The sequence below is a fragment of the Gymnoscopelus microlampas genome (genome assembly GCF_963454915.1).
Source record: "Gymnoscopelus microlampas genome assembly, chromosome: 24".
NCBI lineage: Eukaryota > Metazoa > Chordata > Actinopteri > Myctophiformes > Myctophidae > Gymnoscopelus > Gymnoscopelus microlampas.
In genome coordinates this window covers 994,812-1,001,125 of record NC_139961.1, presented here as the reverse complement: position 1 = coordinate 1,001,125, position 6,314 = coordinate 994,812, and the positions used below count along the sequence as shown (strand labels likewise).

The 6,314-nt window shown below is 39.7% G+C and overlaps 1 long non-coding RNA gene across 1 annotated transcript; it reads right to left on the bottom strand.

Annotated features, from left to right (window-relative positions):
* Window positions 1–1,323: 1,323 nt before the first annotated feature.
* LOC311040924 lies at window positions 1,324–4,289 on the bottom strand. Its single transcript, XR_014600338.1, has 6 exons — window positions 4,264–4,289; window positions 3,986–4,054; window positions 3,326–3,353; window positions 2,292–2,315; window positions 2,019–2,093; window positions 1,324–1,415 (listed from the first exon to the last, which is right to left on the bottom strand). It is a non-coding gene; the product is annotated as an uncharacterized lncRNA (long non-coding RNA).
* Window positions 4,290–6,314: the final 2,025 nt, after the last annotated feature.

Here is a 6,314-nt window from a genome sequence, read left to right as displayed (position 1 = left end):
AGTCGACTAAAATGTATTTAGGCGGTGCATTGATGGCGTCGTAATACCTGATTTTACACCAGGTTGCATGCTGAAAATAGCAGATCTACAAGCTCACAACGCGTCGCAGCGTGACGCGTTGTTAGCTTGTAGATCTGCTATTTTCAGAGCGCAACACCCGAGCGCAAACAAGCATGAAATGACTTGTCTTTTAGTTCTACTGGATCTCCTCTCCACTAGTCCCTCATTTTAGTCTAGTTTTTATTTGTTGACGAAATTGTCAATATATTTAGTCTTAGTTTTAGTCATCATTGCCTAGTTTTTTATTTAGTTTTCATCAGTGAAAAAACGGCGAACATTTTTCGCCATCATTTTAGGCGACAAAATAAACACTATTTGAACACAATACATCAAGGATCGCCCGACAACCTCAAATTTGCTTTGTCTGCCATTTTACCTTGAGCTCCATGGGTCCACGTCCTTGAGCGTGCTCCTGCTTCCAGGCCAGTGATGTCAGGACCCTTTCACTCACATATGGTTTTGTGACATTTATATTCTGGTGCATCTAGAACACAAAAGACAACAAATACAAAGTCCCGTGGTTAGGCATTATTGTCCCACTATAATGATGATGACAGGTTGTCAAGGAGATTCCTTCTGACAAATTAATGTGTGAGGTTTCTTTGAAGTTGCTACATACAGTAGATACTGAAGATTACCTAGATCTGTGTTTCTCAAAGTGGGGTCCAGGGTCCAGAGCTATAACTCTGAGAGTGTACCAATGGAACAGAATGGACCTGTAAGGGTCCATTTGGTTCCATTTTACCCTTGAGTGGGTTCCACCACTGACCAGAGGTGGAAGACATACTCAGATATTTTACTTTAGTAAAAGTAGCAATACCACAATATAAAAACACTCTGTTACAAGTAAAAGGCCTGTGTTCATAATGTTACTTGAGTAAAAGTACAAAAGCATTGGCCTCAGCATATACTTAAAGTACCAAAAGTAAAAGCACTAAAATATTTGAAAATAGCCTAGGTATAAAATAGGGCTATAGTGGTTAATGAATGTTTTATAATATCACAATTTATATCTGCAAAGTAACTAGTAGCTTAAGTTTTCAAATAATTGTAGTGGAGTAAAAGTACAATATTTGCCTCTGAGATGTAGTGGAGTAGAAGTAAAAGTGTTGCAAATTGGAAATACTCTGGTAAAGTAAAAAGTAACTCAAAATTGTAAAGTACTTAAGTACTTTCCACCACTGTCACTGACCCAGCAGATGTGGTTCTGAGAGGACTCACCAGAGTCTCCTGGATGTGTATAGGATGACACATATGGTCTCTGGAGGCGAGGAACGCACAGCAGCAGACTTTGCACTCGCTCAGAGGAACGCCGTCACCTCGGCTGCTGACACACGTCACAATATGAGGGAGACCTGGCCAACAGAAAACGCTCCATTCATTATTAATGAAGGAAAAGAGTGACTTTGACTTTTCGCGGAAGCACAGTGAAACACCCAGTGATTACCAACTATCAGGGGATCGAGCATAATGGAGATATATATTCTGTGGCTATACTTCAAAAGGTAAGAAAATAGAAAAAAATCACTGGCAATGGGTGCACGCAGCCAGAAATAAGTCTGGCAGTAAAAGAGTTAAAGGTAGGGTAAGTGATATTTGTTGGATTTTTTTTTGTTAAAAAGGTTAAAGTACTATATTCTGATAGTAATCATTGCTACAGAGCGTTTGTTCGGTCACAGGGGTCTCTCCAGCTCTTAAGTAAAGAGAATATAGTACATGTTCAGGTAGGTGACAACATTTAAGCCAATCAGGAGAGAGCACTGAAAATGCATGTTCTGTTTATTAAAGAGCTGGAGAAATATGGGAGACTCCTTTTACTGAACATACACTCTAATGAGTACTATATAGAGCTATTTTGCAATTATTTGAATAATTGCAAATCATTTTCCCTACCTTTAAATGGCATCATATCACATACCTGTCTGTAGTGATTATACAGATAATGGAGCCCAACTCACCGATGACTGGTTCTGCCCGCTGTGTGCTCTTGAGGTACGATAGTATCTCTTGACACGTGGAAATATCGTAGAACACTGAGGTGAAAGAAAGCTTCAATTAAGTTCAATTGAAAGTCTACAGTCAATGACAAAAGAATGACAGAATTATGATCGTCTGCTATAGTTTAAGCAGCACTCGTCCACTATTACAAGAGTTAATTATGAAATCCTCTCCACAGCATCTCTGATAACCCAACATATGAAACAATACATAAAAACAATAATAAATCATACCTTGTCCTTTCTCCAGTTCACCTGCTGTGATTGTAGAACAGAGGGTTAAGAATAAACAAGATGCATCAATGTCACATACAGTACATGTGGTTAACAACAGACCATGAGATAAGCGATAATAGGGGATAATTGATCACATAATCACATAATCATCAATTATCCCGCTTATAGAGCACCGAAGTCTGACGTAATTTACACTGGGTCGCGTTTTTCCCCCCGTTCTGAATTCCCATAGAGTGTTTAATATCGCGTCAGATAAGAACTGTGTTCCAAAAATAAACAAATGACCCCGGCGGTTTGACTCTTACGGATATGAAGCATCAACTGACGGTGAGAAACCGCGAATGTTACTTCCGCCGAATTAGTTACATTTTCGCCAGAAACGGACTGTTTCAAGTATGAGTGACTGACTATCATAAACGATACAGAACCTCCTCCCTGACAATATCGCCGAGACAGTTTGTTTATTTTTGGACCACAATTCTTATATGAGACGATTCAATGATGACCCAATGTTATTCTCCATAGAGACATTACTTTAAGACCCAGGGGATGGAGTGACGTCAGGACTTCTGTACTCTATTACACGGCTACTTAATAAATAAATAAATAGTGAACCAAAAGTAACAACAAAACTAAGTATGTCCTTGCTTACGGAAAAAGTATTCCATAAGTGTTGCACTGGGCGGACACGGTCAAAACAAGGAAGTGTACTGTAGTTGATCAAATACAATACATTTTTGGTTACTGCAACGTCTATTTCTCGCCTCAAATGTTTTCAAAAACATTCTTGAGAGCAAGGTTTAGCTGCAAATGACATGGTGTGTTTGTTTACATGGCTGTCATGTTGGATAGAGCATAAAATCAAGCAGCACAGGTTGATATGAGCAGGTGCTCTGAGTCTTAGATTAGACAGCGGACTGTTATAGAGCTCATCGGTCATTATCCAGAAATAAAACAGCTGAATTCAACTAATGACCAAACAGAATCAAGCATTCAACCAAGCCGTGTAATAACAAGGTATACTGTAGTACCTTCTGTCACAAAGATCGTCTTCATTTTCTGTGGACAGACAGACAGACAGACAGACAGACACGTTTTTGCGCGGGGTATACAGTATATAAAGCAGTGCTTCTCAAACTTTTCCATGTCAAGGACCCCCAAAATGATATGTATCAACCCCCATCTCAAATATTTTGTTCCAGGGACCCCCCAAAAGCAAAGATTTGAGTTAAAAATGTTCGCTCAAAGATATATATAAATTCAAAGGTTTGCAAATAAAATCATGATTTTTCAAAAATAGCAGATCTACAGTACAAGCTCATAGCGCGGCACTCGGTGCCGTGCTATGAGCTTGTACATCAGCTATTTTTGAATATGCTATATTAACACATTTTGCTGGGGACCCCCTGGAACCCCCCCAAGGACCCCTGGTCCTCACTTTGAGAACCAATGATATCATATAAAGTACATTTTTATGCACTCTACTGTACTGTATGTGCGTTTCTTTTTCTATATTTGCATTCTCTCTTCCCCACTTTTCCTTTTTCTTTGCAATAGTGCGAGCCTGCACAAACAAGAATGTCCCCCACTTTAACTGTGACGTGACAATAACGTTGGTGGATGGATGGATGGAGGAATCAGATAATTTCATTCATATCCATAACGTGTGAACATATGAAAATATGTCTCACCTGCTTGTGCTTCCGTCCTTGAACGTGAGCACAATAATCCTTTGTGTTCCAGAGCGTCCGATTGCAGACCTCAAAATAAATTCACATCAGCATCATTTTTCTTTAGTCCACTGGATTGTCTTACACCATTATAGTACTTCACAGAATTATAGAGAGAGGCAAGCAGTTACAGTGTGGTGATTGATTGATTGATTGATTAATTGATTGATTGAATACATTATTAGTCAGAAATGGGATGATGCCAAGATTACGGTGGTGAGAATATAATTCATATTCACCTGGCAGCTCAGTACGCCAAATCCTGTGAATAACAAATTACATTTGGCTTTTTAGGCTTTGAAGCTGCACAGGGCAGACATGGCAAATGACCTAAATACACAAGGAAATGACAAATTATTTAAAGGTAGGGTAAGTGATTTGCTTTGGTTAAAATAAGTGTTAAATAGCTCTATATTGTGATAGTACTCATTGCTATAGAGTGTTTGTTCAGTAAAAGGAGTCTCCTTGTCTCTCCAGCTCTTTATAAAACAGAAAATGCATTTTCGTTTCAGTTTCATTTCCAAATTTATCCAACCAGGACAGAGAACTCAATCAGGATATAGATTAAACAAGTGAAATTGGAAGTGATGACACTAAGAAATGAGCAGACATATATTAAAGAGCTGGAGAGACAGGGAGACTCCTGTTACTGAACAAACACTCTATTACTATCAGAATATAGTATTTTAACATTTTAACAAAATACTTTTTGTTTTAACCAAAACATATCACTTACCCTACCTTTAATAACTTTATACTTTAAAAAAAAAACGAAATAAATTCACAGGAGGAAGAAAGAAGAGAATCTGAGATGATAGAAGGCTCACTTTCTTCTTTCTTTTTCTCTTTTTCACTCTGACAGAGTTCTGTCTGCTCGCAGAACTCAGGGACGTGAACTGAAAAAGAACACAACGGTGATGATTTTGACAGTCAAACTTTGATTTCGTTTTTTAGTCATAGTCTTTTGAATAGAATTGAGTTTTAGTCATCTGTAATGTTTCAGTTTTTGTCCAGTTTTAGTCAACTAAATCTACAGGCTAAAATGTATTCTGGCGGTGCCTTAATGGCGTCGCAATGGCTGATTTTACACTTGGTTGCATGGTGAAAATAGCCGATCTACAAGCTCACAACTTGTTGTGTGAGCTTGTAGATGTGCTATTTTCAGAGCGCAACACCCAAGCGCAACCAAGCATAAAATGACTTGCCCTCTACTGTATGTCTCGTCTGTCAGACTGCAGATAGACTCTTCAGATATCTTCCCAAATCTGAGTGTGTTGCTGGGATAGAGAAAGGTCGATAACAATGTAGATTTTTTCCTGATTTGTATATTTAGAAAAAAGCCATTTTAGTATGAAAATCCTTGTAAATATTGTGTCTTGTGACGATTAGGTCCAATATTTAGTTCAGTAACCATGGAGCTAAAGAATGGTTCAGAAGCTGTGTTCACGTTCACTCTTCCACTGGAATCAATAGACTCCAACCTGCTTCCTGTCTCCTAAAAAGGCGTCCGTCCACCTACGTCACGCAGATACGGGAAGTAAACCTGAGATGGCGAGTCTTGCCATTTCCGTCTTGGGTGGTACTCACCCTGCTGAGGAGATGTATGGCTGTCCTGCAGCTCATCAAGTGTGACGATGTGTGACGATGGTATCTTCCTCTCTCTCTCTCTCTCTTTCTCTCTCTCATGCATGTAGGTAGCGGAGCCGTGCGAAACTGCTCCCCAAACAAATTAATGACAATACATATAAAACGTATTTCAGAGCGATCCAAACGAAAAGGAAACTGAACATGGCTACAAGAACGGCAAGTAAGCAGGCAAGCAAGTTGGAGGAGGATATTGAAGATATCCGTAAGTCTCTGAACCACATGAGTGCTGAGATCAGCCAAGCTGTGAAGCAACAAGTGGTGCTGGCGGAGCTCATGAAGGAGGTAACACTCCTCAGAACTCAGGCCAACAAAAAAGATGAAAAGATCAATCATCTTGAACAGAGAGTGGAAGAATTAGAACAGTACTCACGAAGAGATGACGTGATTCTGACCGGGATCGAAATAAAACCTCGATCATATGCGAGAGCGGCCGCTCCAGAAAGAAGTAACGGAGAAGACGCTCCGATCGAGGACCTACAAACCCTCGAAATGCAAGTCACCAGCTACTTCAAGAGCAAGAACATCCACCTGGACCCAAACAACATCTCGGCGTGCCACACTCTTCCCCGAAAGGATCAGAAGAACAAACCAGCCATCATCATGCGCTTCGTCAATCAGAGACACAAAACAGAGCTACTCATGC